Source organism: Hordeum vulgare, chromosome 6H, assembly GCF_904849725.1.
Source record: "Hordeum vulgare subsp. vulgare chromosome 6H, MorexV3_pseudomolecules_assembly, whole genome shotgun sequence".
Taxonomy (NCBI): domain Eukaryota; kingdom Viridiplantae; phylum Streptophyta; class Magnoliopsida; order Poales; family Poaceae; genus Hordeum; species Hordeum vulgare.
Window position 1 is genome coordinate 105,120,396 of NC_058523.1, and position 27,831 is coordinate 105,148,226.

The window sequence follows — 27,831 nt, forward strand, 5'->3', positions numbered from 1 at the left end:
TAATCGGATCAAGTGTTGCCAGTGGACCTCTTCCACATCAAATAAAGATACATTTGAAAGCTCCAATTGGTTTTTCTCTTTGTCAAGACTTACTATCTCTTCCTTAGCCACAATCTTGGCAAGAGTGGTGGAAGTAACAGGAGCTCGAAATTATTCCTTAACCAAGACAACCTCTGGAGTACTCTAATTGTGCAATGGATTGGGATCATCCACATGAGTTGCCGGGCAAGGGTCTTCAACCGTATTCATTGGATTGGCGGGAGGAGCAGATAGGAGACCTGTAGTTCTTACTGGCTCGTCCATCAAAACTGGCTCGTCCATTGAGGTCATTTCAACAATGATTGTCGGATCAATCAAAGCATTCGGAATATGTTCTTCAGGAGTGATAACTTCGATGGTTGTCTTTTCAGTTTGAGAATGCAAAATATCTTGTTTCTCAGCACGAGAACTTGACTCGGCAACGCGACTGGATAAAATAGCTTTGGCCCTGCTCAAATCAGAAGTCAAGTAGTACATTAAGAAAGTTAAGACATGCAATCAAGGCATGATCAAAAAACTTACCCACGATTGATGTTGAAAGTAGGAAGTTGAGGTGTCGATGAGGCGCCCGAAGATGGGGAAGTTTCCTGAATTTAAGAAAAGTTGAATATTGAGAGCCTACTTTAAAAGAAGAAATACCGGTTTGAAAAGAAGAGTTGGAATTATTTTCTTACCTCAAGACGAGGCTTGGGAGCCAGTGGAGCACTTGACAGGTCTGGGTCCAACGCACCCACGTCACTCCGGGTCTTACGTTTGGGTTGGCCAACAAGCTGCATTTTCTTCAAGAGAAAATTGGTAGCTAAATGAGCGGCTTGATTTGACATCTGTACTTTCCGGATGGCTTGCCTCGTCCTTCTTGCAATAATTTTTTTTGAACAACTATAAGAAATTGGATTTACCTAAGCATCGCCGGCTTTGCAGACTTGAGAGTCGCCCTGACGAGAAGGCATGTCTGCAAGATCAGTAAACAAGCGGCCAAGTGCGTCAAGTTCTACCTCGGATTGTTCTTCGGAAGATGAACCAAGGGCCGAGTCACCATTTGTCGGATCATTCCTATGGCTCATGGAAGGAACAGGCATTTGGGGTGTAACTTTCCAGAAGTTAGAACTTTCCTGCGAACATAAGGATATGATAAAGATGGCAGGTCAAGATGAATTTAGCGAAGGAAAAAAATATGCATAAAGGAGGAGGATCAATATCAATGGAGGAGGCTTCAGCAGATAAAACGGTCCCAAACCAGTGATACTGCACCTCTGCTTCGAGTTTGAGAATAATTTATTTGTCTCTTTGTTGAGAGCATCATCGGAAAGATCCTCAGTGGAGAAGCACTAAACATCCGATGAGTCGCCCGAATAGTCACACATTAAGTCGGGCCTCACACTAACGGGTTGCATTCACCATTTTAACTAGCAACGAATCAAATCAATTCCAGTAAAACCATGGGCAACCAAGGTCCTTAGCTTTGTACGAATGGGGGCTATTTTACCCCCTCCTCCTATGTTGGACAACCCGAGGGCACTACATTATTGCTGATCCTCTCTGATCTGAAACCCAGTAGTGGATTTTCGTTTGCAGGAGCGGTATTATTACAGTAAAACAAGGTCTTATTCCATATGTTTGGATGACTCACCAATTTTGATGTAGGGAGCGGGTTATTTTTCCTCTTTTGAAAAGAGATTCTGCCAAGTTCACAAGAAGGACCGTTTTTTACTTAAGTCTGGTGGTTAGCATAGAAGAACTACGTGAATAGAGTCACACACGGCTTGATTTTGAGATATACCTTGCATAGGACTTGAAAGTGGCATATATTGATCATGGAATTGGGGGAAATATCTTGAGGCCTGAGATTGAAGAAATGGAGGAGATCCGTAAAGAATTTTGAGCCGGGAGGGCGAAATCCTCTTCGCAAGTGGTCAGCAAAAATGACAACTTCCCCTTGCCGAGGCTACAGATAAGGTTCTTCTTTAGGAGCCCGCCAGCTTAGATCTTTCTGAGACGGCAAAAATCCTTGAGTCGCCAGGTTTTCAAAAGTAATTTTAGACTCTTGAGACTTGGCCCAGCTGCAAGATTTGGAGTTCTTAGGAGTCATTTGTGGTTTGAGACAACTACAAAGGAAAATAAGCAAGAATAAGCTAAAGTACAAGACACGAGCGGCCTACTATTTTCAGTTGTTAAAAGAACACCGGAGTCTCAAAACTATTAGCGAGCAGTGTCTTAAGTCGGTCGATATTAGGGTTGGGTGTGTAAGCCAGCAGAAACAAGCGGATAATTTTCATGAGGGAGTTAGAAGGAAAAATTTCTCGCAAACAAGTTACGATACGTGGCTTCTCTCGTGATGGATATAAGTATGAGCAGAAAGTAGGGAAAATATGTGCTCTAAATGGCGAAGTAACCAAAATTCACAGTGTTCATACGAGGGTCTCCTAAAAAGGTTTTCGCTCTGGGTATATTCAATAAAAAGAAGAATGATAAGACCACGGTAGGCCAGCGCAGGCACGAGTGAAGAGAGATATGTGGATCTATGGGGGAGTTCATCGGAGACTTGAAGAATGCAATATGAATATCGGTATAACATGCCGATAAATCTACAAATACCCGGGAAAAGGAAATGGGTACCTGTTTCCTCTCAAAGGAGAAGATGTCGACCCTGTACAACCCGGCGAAGATGAAGAAGATCCAATGCACAGGTGGTGTGCTCGAGAAGGTTCGGTCATCGTTCTCGGAGATCTGTCACGCGCGGCAATGGGGAACAGAACAAGGAAGACGAAGACATGAAAGGATAGTAGAGTGGGTTTCCTGCCTATTTATAAGGAAAAGGAGGGGAGGCCGAAATAGAATGGTCGCAGTAAATGAGCGGCGGAGTTTGCGCCTAGATTTTCGTGCCACACCGGATTTATTGTTGTTTTCAAAAAAGATTCGCCATGATGACGTGGTAGACAACAGTCGGCTTCATGAAATCATATCAACGAAAAACTGGGAAGATGTTAAGTATCATAAAAAGGAGAAATAACCTAGCGTGTTTTTTGTTTAACAGATAAGAGAGAAAGCTTGCCGACTCATTGTTTGATCAAGATAGTTTGACATGCATAAATTCAAGTCAACCTGGGGCCTAATGTTTGGGATATAACCCCATAATACAACCTGCCCTATGGGGCCATGTCAAGTTGTAAACAAGGAACAAGGAGATGGGCCGGTAGGCTTATCGAATAAGTCGCCTTGCAGCCCAACATCAAGAGATGACGACTCAAGGCTCAGAAGGCAGGGGACGCCAGGAGTTTCCCTAAACTTGGGTAGTAAGATAAGATAGAGTTATAGTAAGTCACGGGTGTTTGTTTGACCCGAACTCTATTGTAAACTTGAGGCCCCACCTGTATATAAAGGAGAGCCCTTGAGCTAGAAATATCAAGTAAGAAACTCTTGAGAGCTAGGTTAGCAATTGTGCGTCCTTGTAATCGAGATCCCCACCAATATAAACAAAAAAGCAAGACGTAGGCTTTTACCTCCATTGGACGGGCCGAACCTAGGTAAACCCGTCTCTCGTCCCCAATCAACCCCTTCAAGTCGCCACACCGTGATGATGGCCTCACCACTAAGTCCTATCTCGAGGACATCTGCCATGCAAAACCACCACGGCATGCCTATTACCACCATATTCTCTTGCAGTGACAAGTGAATAAACACTCATGTTGAGAATAATCTATTTAGCATGGAAGATATCGGCCACCCCTTGTCGCTTCATGAGCGGTACGGGCACACAAAACAGAAGTTTATATTGAATATTAGAGCTGGCACATACAAATTTACTTAGAACGACACTGAAATAGCGCATATAGGTAGATATGGTGGACTCGCTTGGCACAACTTTGGGTTTAGGATTTGGATGCACAAGCAACATTCCCACTTAGTACAAGTGAAGGCTTGCAAATAGATTGAGAAGTGCCCAACTAAGGAATGAAAACCATCATAAGCGAACGTTAAACATAACTAACACCGAATAATGCAACACAAGTAGGATGTAATTTCAAAACATAATTATTGACTTCATGTGCATGCATAGGGAATCAGAAACCGTAAAACCAATATTCTTACTAAAACATAATTACTCATGAACACAACTCACATATCACTATCTTCATATCACAAAACTATTGCAAAGAATCAAGTTTAACATCCAAAGGTCTTAATAAAAGTTTTTATTATGTGTCCCCTGGATATCTATCACTTTGGGACCCATTTCATTTTATGTAAATTTCCATTGCTAATAATAAGTTGTCAAACAAATATAAGTGAAGGACGAGAGCACAAGTTTCTTTTTAATTTTCAAGTCTCAAAATAATATAAGTAAAGCGAGGGAGGATTTCTTCAAAGTGTGTACTAACTCTTAAAATAATCTAAGTGAAGTATGATAGCATATTTCTTCAAAATAAAAGCACCATCGTGCTCAAAAATATATTAGTGAAGTACTAAGAAATTAAATGGCTCTAAAAAACTTAAGTGAAGCATAGAGAGCGATTCTAACAAATCATAGCATAATTTGGCTCTTTCAAATAGGTGTGTCCATCAAGGATTATTGTGACGAACTAACAAGCAAAGGAAGCAAAGGCTCATATAATACAAGACGCTCCAAGAAAAAATCATGATATGTAACGAATAAAAATGTAGCTCCAAGTAAAATTACTGATGTTCGTTGGAAGAAAGAGGGGATACCTTCCTGGGATTCCCAAGCTTAGTTGCTTGGTACTCTTTTAATGTTACATTGGTCTGCCATGGTGCATCCATAACTTCGAATTTTGGTCACTCCTTACTCCTTCATCAATCGTGATCTCACCCAAAATTTTAAAACTTCAATCACACAAAACTCAACAAAACCTTCATGAGATCCATTAGTATAAGAAAACCTATCTTTGCCTTAAGTACTGTTGAAAGCTCATTCCAATTTTGTTTTTGCATTATACCTACTGTATTATAACTTTACCATGGCATATACCCCCTGATACAAGCCATAGATTCACAAAAATAAGCACACAAAGCAAAGAAACCACAATGTGTCAAAAATAGAATAGTCTATAAAGACTCGCATTTTACTCATACTTCTGTAACTCCAAAATTTCTGAAAAAATAGAAAAAATTAGGCAATTTTTATATCAATCTTGTGTAAGAAATTTAGACACATCCGTTGCTTCTGTGATTTTTGAAAATTTAGCTACTGGAAGCAAAAAAATTGTTTTCCAACAAGATCAAAGCAACTATCACCCAACATGATCCTAAAGTCTTTACTTGGCACAAACACTAATTAAAACATGAAAAACACAATCATAACAGTAGCGTAATTGTGCAAACACTCAAGAACAGAAATTAAAAGTGAAAAATATATTTTATTCATTGGGTTGCCTCCCAACAAGCTTTTTCTTTATAACCATTAAGATAGGCTTGAGATTTTGTTGATGCTCAAATGAAAGATAGTAGTTGAAACACAAAGAGAGAATCATGTAGCATAATACAAACACATTTAAGTCTAACATACTTCCTATGCGTAGGCATCTCATAAGAAAGCAAATTATCAAGAAAACAAATATATAACATATGCATGGAGGAAGAAAGAAACAATAGCCATCTCAACATGAAGAGAGATAATTTAGTCACATGAATATTTCTATAATCATATTTCCATCTCTCATAATAATTACATGTAGGATCATATTCAAATTCAACAATATAGTTATCACATAATATTCTCTTCATGATCCACACGCATAAAATTCCTTTAATCTTCCAAGCTAGTGGGATTAACATTAACTAAAGTCATAACCTCTCCAAACCCACTTTTACCAAAAAATTCTAGAGATAGATAATTCTCCAAAATATTGGGATAATTATTACCTAAAGTTTCCACTCTTCCAAACCCACTTACAATACTATTGCAAACATTGTGAGGATTAAAGAAATTTTCAAGATAATAAGAAGCATCACCCCAATCATGATCATTAATATGAGTAGTGAACATGAAAAAGTAGCCATCCCCAATCTTTTAGTTTTGCATATTATTAGCACAATTGACATTAATATAATTTATAATAACATCATCGCAATCATGCTTTTCATTCAAGGAGATATCATGAATCACTTCATTAATTTCTTCTTTTAATACTTCATCACAATATTCACATTCACGATTTTCAAGCAAAACTTCACAAAAATAATCAAGTGCACTCAACTCACTTGCAATTGGTTCAAGATAATTAGATATTTCGAAAAGATTAGCAAGTGAATGAGGATCCATATGTCTTTGCTTTTCCTGTTTATTTTTCTGTTTTCGAGTGTTGACATGAAGGCAATAGAAGCAAGCAAGCAAGAAAAAGGCAAATGGAAACAAGGCAAATAAAAAGGAAAATATTTTTGTGAGGTGGGGGAGAGGAAAACGAGAGGCAAATGGAAAATAATGTAATTGCAAGGAGATGAGATTTTATGTGTGGGGGTTGTCAATCCCTCGTGGGTAACAACAAATCCTCGCAACCCAACGCATTGTAACACCCTGGTTTTCGCTCCCTGATTTTTTTTCATTTGCGGGATTTGACCCCCATCTTTTTCTCGGGTTATCAGATTTCTTTCACCCTGCGAATGTGAAGATGGTCATCTAGCCTTGCCTTCCCAAAATTCTCCCAGTTTAGCTAAGACCGTTTCTCAGGGTTTTGCCGTCAAACCCCTAACTTCCGAATTGCCGGAAGGGAAACCCCGATCTCTCCTGTTTCAAAGGAACCCCAATTTATTTTTCCCTGTTTCCTCACAAACCTTTTCCCAATGATCATCCTTCATATTTGAACCCTGGATATGCAAAAATATTGTCAAGTCATTTGCAATATTTTTGATTTAGAATTAATTCCTTTTTCTGCTAGTTAACGGTATTAATTATAGGAAAATAATTATCCATCTCCAAAGCTCATGAAAACTTGTAGAGATATTTTTTGTGATCATATTGAGCTCCCATAAAATATTGGCCATCATAGAATAAGGGAAAACTGCATTTTCCTATTTAGTGCAAATATAGCATTTTGGGCACTTTCTAAAGGAACTACCATTTTGGTAGCCAGGAAAAATCCCAAATAATTTGTGGAGCTTCTCCTATCCATATCTTCATCATTTCCATCAAAATCCCAAGTTCCCTAGTTCACATTTTGAGCACAACATCAAATTGCTAATTCTATCCATTTGGGAAATTTGCAAAGGATGTTCTCTATTCCTTGATCTCCTTGAGATGAAACTTTCCATGATGGTTGACATTGTTAAATCACTAGTGAGTACCAAAAACCAGCTCAATCCCTCTCACCATCTTTTCCCAGCAATTTTCCTAAGTCTCTGCCCATTTGGAAGCTCTGTGAAGGAAGTACCCTCTAGGAATTTCCAATTGAGCTAAAACTTCTCCAGTATCTTCAGTTGATCAAATCATGATCTTTACCCAAGTTTAAAATTCTAGGTTCTGGACCATTTTGTGGTTTGTGAAGGAAGTGTATGCAAACAGGGTCCAGAAGACTTAAATTTTGCAAGCTTATAGTTCTTCTTATCCTATTTCATTTTGATAAAGATCCAACTCCAATTATCCACTCATTTCCCCAGAAACAACCACAAACACCTTCATATCAGGATCTATTTTGTCAAGTCCTTCTTCCCTAGAGCCTCCCAGCTCATTCGAACTTCCATTCTTATCTCCTGGAGCAGTGAGGGTGCTGTTGGACATGATTGGACACGCAGGAGGTGTCAAATCAGGTTGTGCACATGGTGATCACCGGCAGAGCGCGCCATATGCAAGCTCTGTGCATTTGAACCCCGGCCCCATCCACTCCTTGTGCCTCTCGCGTCCCCTCCATGTACAATAGCTAGCCCGTGATCGTGTGGTCCTTCCCCCACCCCCTCCGTTCCTCGCCATGGACACCTCTGCTGACCACTAGAGCAATGCCGATCCTTCGAGAGCTTCGGACGCTGGCAAGAGATGCCCAGATGCTTCCCCTAAGGCTATTTAAGGAGCAAGCCGAGCCCCCTCCTCGTTAGCAAGCCCAGAGCTCCCCAAGCCCCTCCCACTCAAGCTCGAGGAGCTCTCTACCCGTCATGGCCGCCATTGCCGCATTCGGCTCCGTCTCAAGTTAGAGCACCTCGGCCACTTCCTCCCTGCCTAGCCCCTGCCTGAGACCCCTCTGGATCTTGCGCGATCGCCGACCGCGCTAGGGAAGGCCCTGCCAGTGCTGCCCACTGCAACTCCTTGCACACCGCGCACCGGCCTGTGGCGGTGGCACTGTAGTCCATCTCCGGTGACCCCGCGGCCACCCTCGAGCACGGCGAGGTGCGGTGGTTCTCCTACGCCCGTCGGCCGGCCTCCCGGAGTAGTGTAGCGATGGCGAGGACCGGCTCCAGATCTTCCCCGTGGCCCTGTCGGGAGGTTAAAGAAGAAGCAGGAGAGAGAGAGGAGATGGGGCGGGGCCCGCATGTAAGAGAGAGAGAGGAGTAGATAAAGTGGGGCCCGTGCGTCGCGTCAAGAGAGAGAGGGGACCCGACAAGTGGGCCCCGACCCCACCTGTTAGTGAGAAAAGACCTCGTCCAGCTGTTAAGTGGAAGCGTATTCTGGTACATACGCTTTCATTTAAGCAGAAGCGCATTTCCAGCAATACGTTTTCTATTTTTCAGCCGAGGGACCTGCTGGAGAGGATATTTTTGCAGAGTGGTCCCTGATCTTCTTTCGTCTGTATCTTTTGAACCGTGACTCCGATTGAGGTGAAACCAACGCTCACGTTTTCGTCTCGTCGAGCCCGTCATGGTGGTACCATTTCCACAAGGTGGTTATACTGTGAAAATGACCCTTCTGTCCTTGTTTCCAGTCAGCCCCCTTCGAGAGAGAGCGGTATCCGGCGTTCCTTTCTGCGGACTCTCCACACCTCTTCCGGGAGTATTCTTCAACCCCAGGAAAGTCGACCACCTGACACATGCCCTAAAGCTTGCTCTGTGTTGTTCCTACATGTTCAATTAATATGCTTACGATAGTATGTATAGTAACGTGTGGTATGTGACTCTGACGAACCCTTGCTCGCATTTTCTTTAATGACGGCACCACACCCGATTCTGAGCTGCTTTCGGCCGTCCAGGGTGGATGCCAACTTTACAGCTCTCTCGTCGACAGCTAGCACGTGTTCTGAGCTGCTTTTCGGCAATCGCAGGCAGCTATTGAATATCTTTCCGTGGCAGTGATCCTACGCTCTGAGCTGTTCTTCGGCCGTCTTAGGGAACTGCTACATTCTTTTTATCAACATCGCCTCATGCTGTGTGCTGCTTTCCAGCCGTCTTGAGACGGGGTTGAGTTACTCCGGTAACATCCCAGATATGTGTTGTAAAGACCATTCTGGTGGCTACCGATTTATTTGCCAATTTTATGCGAGGGTTCCGAGGGTCTAATGTACAGTTAGAGCTTGTAAAGTAATAACCCGGCATTTACATACCATCTTATCAATGACTCATAATATAGAGATAGGTTGAGGTGTTTCTACCGTTGTTATTTCATGCAGAATCATCATTACGTGAAGTCATTGCTGACAACAACCATGCTTGCTAAATATGTTGTTTAAACCAAACCTAATGGGTTGATCTCGAGTCACCTGTCCGGGCTTATCTGTGCAACCACATTTGCCGATCTGGGACGACCGTGACTTTGGCGGATCGCGTGACCTTTCACCGGTACTCCCAAAGAGGGAGGATTATGCACGCGTGCTACCCTGATCAGGTGGGCGGTGATAATCCTGTGAGCCTAGTTGAGTTGAGTTGGGCCCGTCCCTAGGTGGGACAGTTCTGTTTGGCCCCAATGGTGGCATGTGTCATGAGGACACAGGGCCACCCAGGGCAAGACTCCGGGGAGACTGGTTGCCGGGGGTAAGATGAAAGAGTCACGGGTCTGGCAACTTTCGTTGGAGTAATGCAGGTCCACCCGAACGGGATCACGAGGTCAATGCTCCATAGTGTGGGTAAAGTGTGCAACCTCTGCAGAGTGTCAAATCTATTCGAATAGCCGATTCCATGGTATTGGACAGCCCGACCAGACCTCAGTAGGTGATTGATGTCAGCTGTGCTACTGCAACAAAAGACCTTCCAATGGCGCCAGAAATAGGTGTGTCGACGGCACCAGGAATCCTTCTGCTACGGCTACGGAGCCTTGCGTTGGTTTTCCCTCGAAGCTTGAAGGGTGATGTAGCACAGCGGTGGTAAGTATTTCCCTCAGTTTGAGAACCAAGGTATCAATCCAGTGGAGGAGTATCACAAGATCATGCACAAACACAAAAAGCTAGCTCCCAACACTATGAAGGGGTTGTCAATCCCTTATAGATTGTTTGCCAAGTAAGAACTGAAATCAACAAAGTAACAAAGCAAAGTAAAAGCGGAGGTGTAAACGATGGATGTGAATAGACCCGGGGGCCGTAGTGTTTACTAGTGGCTTCTCTCATGAAAGCAAGTAGACGGTGGGTGAACAAATTACTGTCGAGCAATTGATAGAACCGCGCGAAGTCGTGACGATATCTATGGAAATAATTATATCTATAGGCATCACGTCCAAAATAAGTAGACCGATACTTTCTACATCTACCACTATTACTCCACACGTCGACCGCTATCCAGCATGCATCTAGTGTATTAAGTCCATAAGAACAGAGTAACGCCGGAAGCAAGACGACATGATCTAAAGGGATAATCTCAAACCAATGATGAAAACCCCATCTTTTTACCCTTGATGGCAACTACTTAATGTGTGCCTTGCTGCCCCTACTGTCACTGGGAAAGGTCACCACATGGTAGAACCCAAAACCAAGCACTTCTCCCATTGCAAGAATCATAGATCTAGTTGGCCAAACAAAACCCAAGACTCGAAGAGACTTACAAGGATATCAAATCATGCATATAAGAAATTAGCAAAGACTCAAATATATATGATAGATAATCTGATCACAAATCCACAATTCATCGGATCTCGACAAACACACCGCCAAAGAAGATTACATCGGATAGATCTCCATGAAGATCATGGAGAACTTTGTATTGAAGATCCAAGAGAGAGAAGAAGCTATCTAGCTACTAACTACGAACCCGGAGGTCTGAAGTGAACTACTCATGAGTCATTGGAGGGGCGATGATGATGATGAAGAAGCCCTCCAACTCCAAAGTCCCCTCCGGCAGGGCGCCCGGAAGGGTCTCCGGATGAGATCTCGCGGAAACGGAAGCTTGCGGCGGCGGAAAAGTATTTTCGAGGATCACCTGATTTTTTGCTGAATTTCTGGAATATATAGGCCAAGGATCTAGGTCACGGGCGGCCAGGGAGGCCACAATCCCTGACACCGCCGCCTCCCCCCTGGTGGCTGAGTGGGAGCTTGTGGGCTCCGTGGAGCCCACCTGGTTTGGCCCAGAGGCCCCCTGATCTTCTTCCGTTCGGGAAACAAATCATTTCGAGGTTTTTATTCCGTTTGGACTCCGTTCCAAAATCAGATCTGAAAAGAGTCAAAAACACATAAAAAACAGGAACTGGCACTTGGCACTGAATTAATAAGTTAGTCCCAAAAAGATATAAAAGGTACATAAAACATCCAAAGATGACAAGATAACATCGTGAAACCATCAAAAAATATAGATACGTATGAGACGTATCAAGCATCCCCAAGCTTAACTCCTGCTCGTTCTCGAGTAGGGAAGTGATAAAGAATGAATTTTTGATGCTTTCATGCTACCTAGCATAGGTGTCCTTTGTAACTCCTCTTATGTGACGTGAATGTTCAGATCCATTAGATTCAAAAGAGTAGTTTGCTATTGATGTGGAAACAATAATAATTCAAGCAAACTAGCAAGGTAATCATGAACTTTCAAAATAACAAGGCCAAAAGAAAGTTATCCCTACAAAAGCATATAGTCTGGCTATGATCTATCATCATTGCACAACGAATTTAAATCATGCACAACCCCGGTATAGGCCAAGTAATTGTTTCACACCTTTACTTTCTCAAACCTTTTCAACTCTCACGCAATACATGAGCGTGAGCCATGGTTATAGCACTATAGATGGTGTGGAATGTGGTGGAGGTTGCAAGACAAAAAAGGAGAAGATAGTAACATTAACTAGGCATATCAATGAGCTGTGGAGATGCTCATCAATAGATATCAATGTGAATGAGTAGGGATTGCCATACAAATGATGCACTAGAGCTACGAGTATGTGAAAGCTCTTAAAGAAAACTAGTGGGTGTGCATCCAACTTGCTTGCTCACGAAGACCTAAGGCAATTTTGAGGAAGCCTATCATTGGAATATACAAGCCAAGTTATATAATGAAAATTTCCCACTAGCTATATGGTGGTGACAAAACGAGAGACTCTCAATCATGAAGATCATGGTGCTTAATATGCACAAGTGTGGAAAAAGTGGTAGCATTATCCCTTCTCTCTTTTTCTCTCATTTTTTTTGGTGGGCTCTTTGGCCTCTTTTTTTATTTTGGTGGGCTTCTTTGGCCTCTTTTATTTCCTCACATGGGACAATGCTCCATTAATGATGATCATCACACTTTCAACTCAAAACTTGGAGCAACTATGAATCTATATGGAATGCCTTCGGTAGTGTATCGTGGCAATGATCTAGCATGGCATAGACATCAATGGAAACATCATGCTAGCTATCTTACGATCGTGCAAAGGCAATGTACACGTGGTGGCACATGTCATGGTGGTAGTTGCATGGCAATATATCTCGGAATGACTTTGAAAAAGCCATAGTAGGTAGGTATGGTGCCTGTTTTGAGGGAGGCTAATGGTTTGTTTTGTGCACCGGCGAAAGTTGCACGGCACTAAGAAGACAGTGATGGTGGTAGGTGAAAGTGCATCTAAGCCATGGACTCAACATTAGTCATGAAGAACTCATATACTTGTAGCAAAAATTTTATTAGTAATTGCAACAAAGCATTCAACGCATACTACTAGGGGAAGGGTTTGTAGGTATAAACCATCGCGCGATCCCGACCGCCACGCAAAGGATGACAATCAATATACTAATCATGCTCAGATTTCATCACATAGCGGTTCACCATACGTGCATGCTACGGGAATCACAAACTTCAACACAAGTATTTCGAGATCCACAACACCCTACTAGCATGACTTCAATATTACCATAACCACAACTCAAAACTAATTGAGAGGAATGAAACTTCTCTAACTATTCAATGCACATGAAGGTGGAAGTTTTTGTATCCCTTTGGATAACTACCCCTTTTGAGACTACTTTCAAATCATAGATCAACTACGAAGCCACGCACCGCAGCGCTCTAAAAGATATAAGTGAAGCACATAGAGAAAAAGTATCTAGCTCAAAAGATGTAAGTGAAGCACATGTGAGCGGAATTGTCTACCAAAAGATATAAGTGAAGCTCGACAAAATCACGGTGTGTGCATGTCTCTCCCTCTCTCTAGGTGTGCAGCAAGGATGATTGTGACACAACAAAAATAAAAGACTCCTACGATACAAGACGCTCCAAGCAAAAACACATAACATGTGGTGAATAAAAATATAGCCCCAAGTAACGTTACCGATGGATTGAAGACGAGAGAGGGGATGCCTTCCCGGGGCATCCCCAAGCTTAGGCTTTTACGGCATCCTTGAATATCTTGGGGTGCCTTGGGCATCCCCAAGCTTGAGCTCTTGCCACTCTTTATCTCTTGGTCCATAAGAACATCACCCAACACATGAAAACTTCACAACACGAAACTTAAACAGAAACTCGTGATAACATTAGTATGAGAAAGCAAACCACCACTTCCTTAGGTATTGTAGCAAACTTAAATTCTACTTCTGCTGATGTTGGGTTACTGTATTTTCAATCTTCCATGGCTAATACCCCCCGATACTATCCATAGTTTCATCAAAATAAGCAACCAACACAACAAAAACAGAATCTGTTAACAGTAGACCGGTCTGTAGCAATTTGTATATTTCGTATATTTCTCGTACTTCAAAAATTCTGAAAAATTACAACAGTCTGAAGAATTTGCGTAGCAATCAGCAGAAAAAAGAATCAACTCAAAAGCTCTTACAAAAAAATAATTCTTTTCATGAGCAAAAAGTTTCTGTCTTTTCCAGCATGACCAAACGATCATCCCCAAGACTAATCATAACAGTTTTGCTTGGCACAAATGCAAAAAGAAACACAAAAAACACAAACATAACAGAATTATGAAAATGTGGAAAACACAAAACAGAAAGAAAAAGGACAGATTCGTTGGGTTGCCTCCCAACAAGCGCTTTTGTTTAACGCCCTTAGCTAGGCATTCAATGATGCTCTCACAAAAGACAAGAATTGAAGCACAACGAGAGCATCCTAAAGCATGTGAAAATCACGTCTAAGTCTAACATACTTCCTATGCATAGGCATTTTATAGGAAAACAGATTGTCAAGGCAACCAATAGTTGCCAAATGCAAGGAAGAAGAAAGAGACAATAGTAATCTCAACCTCACGAGAGGTGCTTTAGTAGCATAAAAGTTTCTACCATAATATTTTCCTCATTACATGTGGGATCATATTCGAATTAACGATATAGATATCACATAGGATATTCTTTTCATGATCCACATCCATGCAAAGTTGACGTTCTTCAAAAATAGTGGGATTATCATCTAAAGTCATAACTTCTCCGAACCCACTTTCAATAATATTGCAAATATCATATTCATCTTGAGGCTTGAACACATTTTCAAGATCAAAAGAAAAATCATCACCCCAATCATGATCTTTGCAAAAGTAGTGGACATAGCAAGACTAGCATCCCCAATCTTAGGGTTTTGCATAATTTTAGCATGATTGTCACTAATATAGTTTATTGTGAAACCACTGCAATCATGCTTTTCATCCAAGGAGCCCTCGTGAATCACTTCATAAATTTCTTCCTCACAATTTTCATATTCATGCATCTCAAGAAAAACTCTGTAAAGATGGTCAAGTGCCCTCAACTCACTAGCAATTCGTTCCACATAAGTGGGTCTGTTAAAGAGATTAGCTAGTGGATGAGGATCCATATCAATAGATTTTCAACAAGCGAAGATGCAAGCATAATGAAGGCACATGGCACACGAGCGAACAGAAAGCAAGCGAGAGAAAAGGCCGAACGAAAAAGGCAAATGAGAAAGGCGAAGGAGAAAGGAAAATGAAAATGGAAAATGTGAAGTGGGGGAGAGGAAAACGAGAGGCAACTGGCAAAAAAGTAAATGCAGGAGATGAGTTTGTGAGACCTACTTGGATAGATCTTGATTTCTCCTCCCCGGCAACGGTGCCAGAAATACTTCTGTTGTCAGCTCTCCTACTGCAACAAAAGACCTTCCAATGGCGCAAGCAATAGGTGTGTCGACAACACTAGGAATCCTTCTGCTACGGCTACGGAGCCTTGCATTGGTGTTCCCTCGAAGCGGAAAGGGTGATGTAGCACAGCGGTGGTAAGTATTTCCCTCAGTTTGAGAACCAAGGTATCAATCCAGTGGAGGAGTATCACAAGATCATGCACAAACACAAAAAGCTAGCTCCCAACACTATGAAGGGGTTGTCAATCCCTTATAGATTGTTTGCCAAGTAAGAACTGAAATCAACAAAGTAACAAAGCAAAGTAAAAGCGGAGGTGTAAACGATGGATGTGAATAGACCCGGGGGCCGTAGTGTTTACTAGTGGCCTCTCTCATGAAAGCAAGTAGACGGTGGGTGAACAAATTACTGTCGAGCAATTGATAGAACCGCGCAAAGTCATGGCGATATCTATGGCAATGATTATATCTATAGGCATCACGTCCAAAACAAGTAAACGGATACTTTCTACATCTACTACTATTACTCCACACGTCGACCGCTATCCAGCATGCATCTAGTGTATTAAGTCCATAAGAACAGAGTAACGCCTTAAGCAGGATGACATGATGTAGAGGGATAATCTCAAACCAATGATGAAAACCCCATCTTTTTACCCTTGATGGCAAATACTTAATGTGTGCCTTGCTACCCGTACTGTCACTCGGAAAGGTCACCACATGGTAGAACCCAAAACCAAGCACTTCTCCCATTGCAAGAATCATAGATCTAGTTGGCCAAACAAAACCCAAGACTTGGAGAGACTTACAAGGATATCAAATCATGCATATAAGAAATTAGCAAAGTCTCAAATATATATCATTGATAATCTTATGAAAAATCCACAATTCATCGGATCTCGACAAACACACCGCCAAAGAAGATTATATCGGATAGATCTCCATGAAGATCATGGAGAACTTTGTATTGAAGATCCAAGAGAGAGTAGAAGCCATCTAGCTACTAACTACGGACCCGTAGGTCTGAAGTGAACTACTCTTGAGTCATTGGAGGGGCGATGATGATGATGAAGAAGCCCTCCAACTCCAAAGTCCCCTCCGGCAGGGTGCCGGGAAGGGTCTCCAGATGAGATCTCGCGGAAACGGAAGCTTGCGGCGGCGGAAAAGTATTTTCGAGGCTCCCTGATTTTTTTGGTGAATTTTTGGGAATATATAGGCCAAGGATCTAGGTCAGGGGGCGGCCAGGGAGGCCACAAGCCCTAACACCGCCGCCTCCCCCTGGTGGCGGAGTGGGAGCTTGTGGGATCCTTCGAGCCACGTGGCTTGGCCCAAAGGCCCCCTGATCTTCTTCCGTTCGGGAAAAAATCATTTCGGGGTTTTTATTCCATTTAGACTCCGTTCCAAAATCAGATCTGAAAGATTCAAAAACATAGAAAAAACAGGAACTGGCACTTGGCACTGAATTAATAAGTTAGTCCCAAAAAGATATAAAAGGTACATAAAACATCCAAAGATGACAAGATAACAGCGTGAAACCATCAAAAATTATAGATACGTTTGAGACGTATCAGTGATCAACCGTAAGATCGATGATAATGATGGAAGAACTCCTCTTGTACAGACATCAGAAGATATCCGGTATATGACATGTTAGCCATAAGATGGCTATGAGATAGTGTTCGATGACCACATGAGTTGGATTGGATCAGATTCAGCCTGGATCATGAGAATAGTCGAAGTACAAATCATTTACCTAATATGCTTTACCTAATCACATTTACTTTAGAAGTTATCTTGCTAGATAACCTTGTTATACCTTGATAATTAACCTTGCTATATAGGTATGATATGTCATGATGATTAATATTGCTCGAATAACAAATGCATGCTTGAATGCCAGAGATTGCTTTGCTCAGTGTATATATTAGTTTTGGTTTGCTTGCGAGTACATTCAAAAGTACTCAGTGGCTTTTAACGTGGCCAGGTTCACATGGATCCGTCGTACGCGAGGAGACAAAGTGTTCGCGGGCTAGGAGCGTAACCGAGTCAGATCCCTGTGGATTGGAGCTGCATCAAGACCATGCTGCCTTAGATAGAGATTTTCCACTCCCATCACCCTTGTGGCTCATCTTGTAAAACTATTATATTCATTAATAGAAATGCCTATGTTCCTGATACCTGTTGTAAACGTGCATGCCAGAGTGATTTCCTGGGCTGGTATGAGCGGCGACCGTCTGGCTACAGTGGTAATCAGGCGGAGCGCCACAACGAATGGTACCAGAGCATCCAGGCTGACTATAGGTTACCCTAGCCACACCTCACTATCTTGTGTTTAGTAGAAAGCCTAGAGGGATTTCAGCCATCTTTGCCACTTGGCATGGCTACTATTGATCATAAGGCAACCCCTTAGGTTTTCGGCTCCATCAGACCCCAACTCTTGTGGCCCTTGCCTCCGGTGTGAAATGCTTGCACCCGGCGACGACCCGTGAGCCCTGAAACCCCTAGGCCAACCAGATATCCTTAACCGTGCTTGCAAGCCATGACATTCCACTTCTCACTCTAGTTTCCTTTGGGAAACGCTTATGAATTCTATCTCTCCTCGACAACCTTAGGAACGTTGACTAAACCACTTTGCCTATAGTCCTGTGTCGAGAGTGATGTTCCCTAAGGAAGTAGTAGGCGCTTGACACCAGTGCTATCAGGAGCATGGTGCGGTTTCGCTTCTAAATACTTAGAAACGCATCGAGTTCGCTATATTAGTTATACTAGTGGATCATTGGCCATGTTTAAGGTCTGCAACACTTGAGCTTATTTGCTTTCTGGTTTCTTGCGGTTCTCGTTTCGTTTTTCGGTTTCATTTTTCTGCTCCGACTGGATCCATCCGCAAGAGTTGTCTAAGAAAATCAGCATGCAACCGGGATAATACCTAATAATCCCCATTTCAACAAAAGTAAAGCCATGCCAACTTCCTGATATTCAGAACATTACCACCGGATCTGTCAAGAATGCCGAATGGGTCAGAAGCAGAATCGTGTGCAACAGAAAAGGCCCGAATATACCTAAGAGACTTGGCCTCAGAATCGATCATACCAAAGGAAACAGTCAAATGAACTACCGAGAATGAATATCCGCAGGGACAAAATATTCCGTCCGGAATACACGTATTATTTCAAACAGTAAGGTAAACCTTGAGTCTTATTTGAGTAAACTCAAGAGCCATTTATTCTTCACCAAGGACATATTTCAAGAATGCAAGTGACACAAAAGCAGCAACAAAACTCCGGTACGTTGGTACAAATTTCAAGGAAAATCTTAAAGCACATCGGTGCAAATATAAAATTTCTGGACACTGTGAACAAGGTTTGCAAGGAATATGGATAAGTTCACGGTTATCCGAATCAAGAAGCACCCAACATGCTTGGAAGCTCAGCTGAACCAGATGGAATTATCCATCAATTCCTTATTATCGACAACACTTGGTTTGAACATATGCCCTTCCGAATCAATTGTCCACATGAGGTCTGCACCAGTCATGCAACCTTTACAACAACAACAACCAGACCAGCGGAAGGACAAGCGATTTATGGAATATTGATAAACCTCAAGTATAGGAGATCGCAACAGTTTTTGAGGGTAGAGTATTCAACCCAAATTTATTGATTCGACTCAAGGGGAAGAGAAAGAATATTCTCAAGTATTAGCAGCTGAGTTGTCAATTCAACCACACCTGAAAGATTAGTGTCTGCAAGCAATCCTACGATGAGATTACTCACGAACGATGAAGGGCATCATGGAATTGGCGTTGGAGGAAGGTTGATGATGACGATGGCGACGATTTCCCCTCTCCGGAGCCCAGAAAGGACTCCAGATCTGCCCTCCACATGAAGAACAGGAGGTGGCAGCGCCTCTGTATCGTAAAACGCGATGAATCCATCTCCCTGTTTTTTTTCTGGGCAATATGGAATATATAGATCTGAGTTTGGAGGCGGTGGAGCCTCGTGGGCCCCACAAGCCCTCACGGCGCAGCCACGGCGGTGGCCGCGGCCCCTGGGCTTATGGCCCACTGGCTCACCTCCTCTGGTGGATCTTTGCACAGGTATTTTTCATTAATTCCAGAAAAATTCTTTGTAAAATTTCAGGTCATTCCGAGAACTTTTATTTCTGCACAAAAACAACACCATGGCAATTCTGCTAAAAACATCGTTAGTCCGGGATAGTTCCATTCAAATCATGCAAATTAGAGTCCAAAACAAGGGCAAAAGAGTTCAGAAAAGTAGATACGACGGAGATGTATCAAATATCTTCAGCCAAGGTATAGCATGTATCAAGTTATAGCTCTACTATGGGTAAAATTCCGGATAATTCAAAAGGAAGCATGAACCGGCTCTAGATCCGACGATACGTCATAGCAAAAAGGCTTCTGGAATAAGTAACCTAGCCTTCCCCCACAAGCTACCAAAAAGAGCTTAAGGTACCACACTGTCTCGGTACGCCACTCCGTTAAAGATTCTTATGGGATACGACACTCCCATCTTCCATAACAGGCTACCATGGAAAGCTTTTGGCATAAGGAACCCGACCTTCCGCAACAAGCCACATGAAGGAAAGATTTTGAGGTATGATAACCAGCCGTCTTTAGCACGCTACTCTAGCAGAAGCTTCGAGCATAAATAATTCAGTCTTCTTCAACACGCCATTGTGCCTACAACAAACTTGTTAGGAGCATGAGCTACTGTGGACAAACATTCACTTCAGAACCCAGTGGTGATAGAAAGATCTAACCTACATTTGCATATGTTTAACTGGTCAATTCATGCGAGCGACTCGTACCTGGGAATGACTGCGTTCACAGAAATGTCAGCCCTATGTTTAAAATAAGAATATGAGCACAACAACCCCTACGAGGTACACAAGAGTAAGTTGTGAGAACAAGCTAACGCTTAAGGAAAACAATCAAGGAATGGTGTTGGCATAACATGAAAAGTACATCAAAGGAGTCCTCAGGACCAAAGAAGTCGTGGGCAAAGGACCTTCGTGATGGTCAACAAGATACCATTTTGTAGACAAAGAGGCATTACCAACCCTTGTGAGACTCCTGCATATGCGTCCACAACCGAGCTTACCGCACTCCTCATGAATATGGACCATCAACCCAGATAAGAAGCTATGCCCTGAAAGATACACCAAGTGATAGGCATACTATGCACATCTCAGTGAACACAACAAGGATTGCAGAGGCTATATATAGGACAGAGCCATCCCCACGAACAGCAAACTCTGAACGAGACATTAAGATCAAATGGTTCAAACTACATCAACAACAATAGCTCGTAGACAGCATGACATCATAAGAGATTACTGTCTATGATTATTTTGTGATCATGCCTCACGTTTCAGTCAAGGATATAGCAAAAATAGCTCAGTCATGTTGATTCCTTGAGTCATGAATCAAGGACAAGGACAAAATGCTTGAGGAAGCGAGAAACACCAATACGAAACACACAGCCAGAGTGAACATTCTGACATGGCAAAAAGTCAGCCACTCCCATTCACTTGAGGACATGCGAGTACGGGAGCCTGGTACCAGGAAAGGATGAATTACCCGTGACATCTAGGATCCGAAGCATTACAATAAAGCCTGAAGCAGATACTTCCAGGCCCTGAACCACGATGTTGGTTGGCAGTACCCGCTACCCTACCCTACAAGACCACTATAAGAATAAAGGGTATACCCGACAAGAAAGAGAAGGATTCAAGAAAGCCATGTGCAAATACAACACTTGGTCCCTCCGAAGAGGCAGTTATAAAGTCAGAGAATCAATGAAGGCAGGACAACTGATGGATCCAAGTCGCACACAGGTAAGTCCCCTCTTCCCCGGGAGGTAAGCCTGGAAATCTCGAGGACGAGATTTTCTTAAGGGGGGTAGGTTTGTAACACCCTGGTTTTCGCTCCCTGATTTTTTTGTCATTTGCGGGATTGGACCGCCGTATTTTTCTCGGGTTATCAGATTTCTTTCACCCTGGGAATTTGAAGATGGTCATCTAGCCTTGCCTTCCCTAAATTGTCCCCAGTTTAGCCAAGACCTTTTCTCAGGGTTTTGCCTTCAAAACCCTACCTTCCGAATTGCCGGAAGGGAAACCATGATCTCTCCTCTTTCAAAGGAACCCCAATTTCTTTTGCGATGTTGCCTCCCAAACCTTTTCCCAATGATCATCCTTCATCTTTGAACCCTGGATATGAAAAATATTGTCAAGTCATTTGCAATATTTTTGATCTAGAATTAATTCCTTTTTCTACCAGTTAAAGGAATTAAATCCAGGAAAATAGCTATCCATCTCCAATGCTCACGAAAACTTGTAGAGATATTTTGTGTGATCATATTGAGCTCCCATAAAATATTGGCCATCATAGAATAAGGGAAAATTGCATTTTCCTATTTAATGCCAATATAGCATTTTGGGCACTTTCTAAAGGAACTACCATTTGGGTAGCCAGGAAAAATCCCAAATAATTTGTGGAGCTTCTCATATCCATATCTTCATCATTTCCATCAAAATCCCAAGTTCCCTAGTTCAAATTTTGAGCACAACATCAAATTGTAAATTCTGCCCAGTTGGGAAATTTGCAAAGCAAGTACACTATTCCTTGATCTCCTTGAGCTGAAACTGTTCATGATGGTTTACATTGTTAAATCACTAGTGAATGCCAAAAATCAGCTCAATCCCTCTCACAATCTTTTGCCAGCAGTTTTCCTAAGTTTCTGCCCATTTGGAAGCTTTGTGAAGGAAATACCCTCTAGGAATTTCCAATTGAGCTGAATCTTCTCTAGTATCTTCATTTGAGCAAATCATCATCTTTCCCCAAGTTTTAGCCAAATTAATTTAGCCATTTTAACCCAGCTTCAAATTCTAGTTTCTGTACCATTTTGTGGTTTGTGAATGAAGTGTATGCAAACAGGGTCCAGAAGACTTAAATTTTGCAAACTTATAGTTCTTCATATCCTATTTCATTTTGATAAAGATCCAACTCCAATTATCCACTGGTTTCCCCAGAAACAACCACAAACACCTTCATATTAGGATCTGTTTTGGCAAGTTCCTTCTTCCCAGAGCCTCCCAGCTCATTCCAACTTCTATTCTTATCTCCTGGAGCAGTGAGGGTGTTGTTGGACATGATTGGACACGCATGAGGTGTCAAATCAGGTTGTGCACGTGGTGATCACCGGCAGAGCGTGCCATATGCAAACTCTATGCATTTGGGCCCCGGCCCCGTCCACTTCGTGTGCCTCTCGCGTCCCCTCCATGTCCAGTAGCTAGCCCGTGATCATGTGGTCCTTCCGCCCCCCTCTGTTCCTCGCCATGGACACCTCTGCCGACCACTAGAGCAATGCTGGTCCTTTGAGAGCTTCGGACGCCGGCGAGTGATGCCCAGAAGCTTCCCCTGAGGCTATTTAAGGAGCAAGCCGAGCCCCCTCCTCGTTAGCAAGCCCAGAGCTCCCCAAGCCCCTCCCATTCGAGCTCGAGGAGCTCTCTGCCCACCATGGTCGGCATTGCCACATTCGGCTCCGGCTCAAGTTAGAGCACCTCGGCCCCTTCCTCCCTGCCTAGCCCCTGCCTGAGACCCCTCTAGATCTTGCACGATCGCCGACCCGCTAGGGAAGGCCCTGCCGGCGCCGCCCACTTCAACTCCTCACCCGCGGTGCACCGGCCCATGGCAGTGGCGCTGTGGTCCATCTCCGGTGACCCCGCGACCACCCTCGAGTGTGGCGAGGTGCGGTGGTTCTCCTGCGCCCGTCGGACGGCCTCCCGGAGTAGCGTAGCAACAGCGAGGACTGGCGCCAGATCTTCCCCGCGGCCCTGTCGGGAGGTTGAAGTAGAAGCAGGAAAGAGAGACAGGAGCTGGGGCGGGGCCCGCATGTAAGAGAGAGAGAGGAGTGGATAAAGTGGGGTCTGTGCGTCGCGTCAAGAGAGAGAGAGGGGACCCGACAGGTGGGCCCCGACCCCACCTGTCGGTGAGAGAAGACCTGGTCCAGCTGTTAAGTGGAAGCATATTCTGGTAAATACGCTTTCATTTAAGCAAAAGCGCATTTCCAGCAATACGTTTTCTATTTTTCAGCCCAGGGACCTGTTGGAGAGGATATTTTTGCAGATTGGTCCTTGATCTTCTTTCATCTGTATATTTTTAACCATGACTCCAATCGAGGTGAAACCAACGCTCACGTCTTCGTCTCGTCGAGCCCGTCATGTTGGTAACATTACCACGAGGTGGTTACACTGTGAAAATGACCCATATTTCCTTGTTTCCAATCAGCCCCCTTCGAGAGAGAGCGGTATCCGGCGATCCTTTCTAAGGACTCTCCGCACCTCTTCCGTGAGTATCCTTCGACCCCAGGCAAGCCGACCACCTGACATATACCCAAACACTTTCTCTATGTTGTTCCTGCATGTTCAATTAATATGCTTACGATTGTATGTATAGTAACATGGGGTATGTGACTCTGACCAACCCTTGCTTGCATTTTCTTCAATGACGGCATCACGCCCGAGTCTAAGCTGTTTTCGGCTGTTCGGGATGGATGCCGACTTTATAACTCTCTCATCAATAGCTAGCTCGTGTTGTGAGCTGCTTTTCGTCCATCGCAGGTAGCTGTTGAATTTCTTTCTGTGGCAGTGACCCTATGCTTTGAGCTGTTCTTCGGCCGTCTTAGGGAACTGCTACATTTTTTTATCAACACCGCCTCATGTTGTGTGCTGCTTTCCAGCCGTCTTGAGTCGGGGTTAAGTTATTCCGGTAACGTCCCAGATCTGTGTTGTAAAGACCGTTGTGGTGGCTACCGATTTATTTGCCGGTTTTATGCGAGGGTTTCGAGGGTCTAATTTACAGTTAGAGCTTGTAAAGTAATAACCTGTCATTTACATACTGTCTTATTAATGACTCATAATATAGAGATAGGTTGAGGTGTTTCTACCGTTGTTATTTCATGCAGAATCATCGTTATGTTAAGTCACTGCTGACAACAACCACGATTGAGATGTTGTTTAAACCAAACCTAATGGGTTGATCTCGATTCACCTGTCTGGGCTTATCCATGCAACCACATTTGCCGATAAGGGACGGCCGTGACTTGGGCTGATTGCGTGACCTTTCACCGGTACTCCCAAAGAGGAAGGATTATGCACGCGTGCTACCCTGATCAGGTGGGCGGTGATAATCCTGTGAGCCCAGTGGAGTTGAGTTGGGCCCGTCTCTAGGTGGGACAGTTCAGTTTGGCCACGACGGTGGCAGGTGTCATGAGGACACAGGGCCACCCAGGGCAAGACTCCGGGGAGAGTGGTTGCCGAGGGTACGAAGAAAGAGTCACGGGTCAGGCAAATTAAGTTGGAGTAATGCTGGTCCACCCGAATGGGATCACAAGGTCAGTGCTCCATAGTGTGGGTAAAGTGTGCAACCTCTGCAGAGTGTCAAATCTACTCAAAAAGCCGAGTCCACGGTATTGGACAACCCGACCAGACCTTAGTAGGTAATCAACCGTAAGAGCGATGATAATGATGGAAGAACTCGTCTTGTGCAGACATCGGAAGATGTCTGGTATATGACATGTTAGCCATGAGATGGCTATGAGATGAGTGGTCGATGACCACATGAGTTGGATTGGATTAGATTCATACGGGATCATGAGAATAGTCGGAGTACAAATCATTTACCTACTATGCTTTACCTTATCGCATTTACTTTAGAAGTTATCTTGCTAGATAACCTTGTTATACCTTGATAATTAACCTTGCTAGATAGATATGCTATGTCATGATGATTAATATTGCTCTAATAACAAATGCATGCTTGAATGCTAGAAATTGCTTTGCTCAGTGTATATGTTAGTTTTGGTTTGCTTGCGAGTACATTCAAAAGTACTCAGCGGCTTTTAACGTGGCCAGGTTCACATAAGGATCCATCGTATGCGAGGAGACAGAGTGTTCGCAGGCTAGGAGCGTAACCGAGTCAGATCCCTATGGATTGGAGCTGCATCAAGACCATGTTGCCTTAGATAGAGCTTTTCCGCTGCCATCACCCTTGTGGCTCATCTTGTAAAACTCTTATATTCATTAATATAAATGCCTATGTTCCTGATACCTGTTGAAAACGTGCATGCCAGAGTGATTTCCTGGGTTTGTATGCGTGGCGACCGTCTGGCTACAGTGGTAATCAGGCGGAGCGCCACACGCGTGTAGGGGCTGCCAATCCCTCGTGGGTAAGATAAAATGATAAATAGATAGATGGATAGATGCAAATAAAGTAACGCCAACTAAAACGCAGCAAGGTATTTTTTATTTTTTGATAATATAGATGTGAAAATGAATAAGAAAATAAATTGGCAACATGAATAGCAAAATAGATCTTGTAAATATATGAGGAGAAAGGTTTCACTAGTGTCTTCTCTCGAGAAAATAGCATACAGTGGGTGAACAAATTACTGTTCGGCAATTGATAGAAGTGCGAATAATTATGATAATATCCAAGACAATGATCATTTATATAGGCATCACGTCCAGGACAAGTAGATCGACTCATGTCTGCATCTACTTCTATTACTCCACACATCGACACTATCTAGCATGCATCTAGTTTATTAAGTTCATGGAGAAACAAAGTAATGCTTTAAGAACAATGACATGATGTAGACAAGATCTAATCATGTAGGAATAGCCGCCATCATTTTATCATTAATAGCAACGATACATGTCGTCGTTTTCTCGGGACCGATGCCATGGGGTGGCTTATCGAGAGTGGTTGGGGCCGAAGGACACCGGCGGGCTATGGTAATGGGATTGGCACAGGCGATGCGAGACACACGATGTACCCAGGTTCGGGGTCCTCCGCGAGAGGTAACACCCCTAGTCCTACCGGAATGGTTGATGAACCAAAGTGTTTAGAAGTTGCTCCTTGAGTTGTTCGGCCGGGGGGAGAAGGAGCATTTGGCTCGCGTTCTTTCTCTCATGTATGCATATGTGAGTTTGTGCATGGGAATGGCCGACCCTCTGCATGGAGGAGGGCCAAGGGGTTTTATAGGCGACCCCCCCGGCATACAATAAGGATATAAGGTACATAGGTGGGGACCCGGCTGGCAGCCTCTCAGGCCGGCCAGAGGGTCCCGAAGCCGAGTCGTCTTGTCCCCTGAGGGGCCCGCCGGCTGCAGGGTTCCATCGGATGTTGGGCCAGGTCCGCGGGCCAATGGGATGGGAGCGTGTCCGTCTGGCACGGTGCAGGCTACACTATGACCGTCGTCAGCGTGGGACCCGGCATGGTCAGCGGTACGGCCGGGTCCAATATAGCCACGCTCGGGCAGGTAATGGACTGGGTGGAGGCATGCCGGCAGTATGCGAGGGCGACTGGCGCAACCGGCATCGACGAGACGTATGGCCGCCTACACTATAGCCATGAGCTCCCAACTCTGTGGTACCAGTGCTCAGGCCAACATGTCCTTAGTCATGGGCACTAGTTGCATCACTCATGTTGATGAGACACGTGATCACCATCCGGCTGGCGGGTAGTCAACGATCCGGATGGAAATCCGTCTAGTCCCAACCGGTGCAGGTTGCGCATCCCGCGAGGAGGAGCCGGAGCCGGCACCGGCCCCGCATCCGGGCAAGAGGAGCTGGCATTCAGGAAAACATTTGTCCCGTGCCTCGCCTGAATGTCAAGGAGTAGGCTCAGTGAGCCTAGCCCGGGGTTATCCACCCGTCAATACATGTGTGTCATGTCGCCTTGTGTGAGTGAGATTGAGCACAGCAAGATCGAACCCATCACAAAGCACCTCTTCCCATTACAAGATAAAAAAGATCAAGTTGGCCAAACAAAACCTAAATATCAGAGAATAAATACGAGGTTATAATAATCAAGTATGGATATAATTTCATAGATCTGATCATAAACTCATAGTTCATCGGATCCCAACAAACAGACGGCAAATGAAAGAGTTGCATCAAATAGATCTCCAAGAGACCATTGTATTGAGAAGCAAAACGAGAGAGAAATCCATCTAGCTACTGCATACGGACTCATAGGTGTGATATGAACTACTCACGCATCATCGGAGGAGCACCAATGAGGATGACCAACCCCTCCGTGATCATGTTCCCCTCTGGCAGGGTGCCGAAAAGGGCTCTAGATTGGATCTCATGGCTTCTGGAACTTGTGGCGGCTACAACAATTTTTCGTCGATTCCCTAGGGTTTCTAGAATAACTGGGTATTTATGGAGACAAGAGGTAGTGGAGGATGTGCCCGAGGCCCCCGCTACCCACCTAGGCGCGCTAGGGGCCCAAGGTGCACCCTAGTGCCTAGTGGTCCACCTAGGCCTCCCCTAGTGAGCTTCCTTGGTAGTCACATTTCCTTCTGGTCCAAAACAATCTCCAAAAAGTTTCGTGGAATTTGGACTTCATCT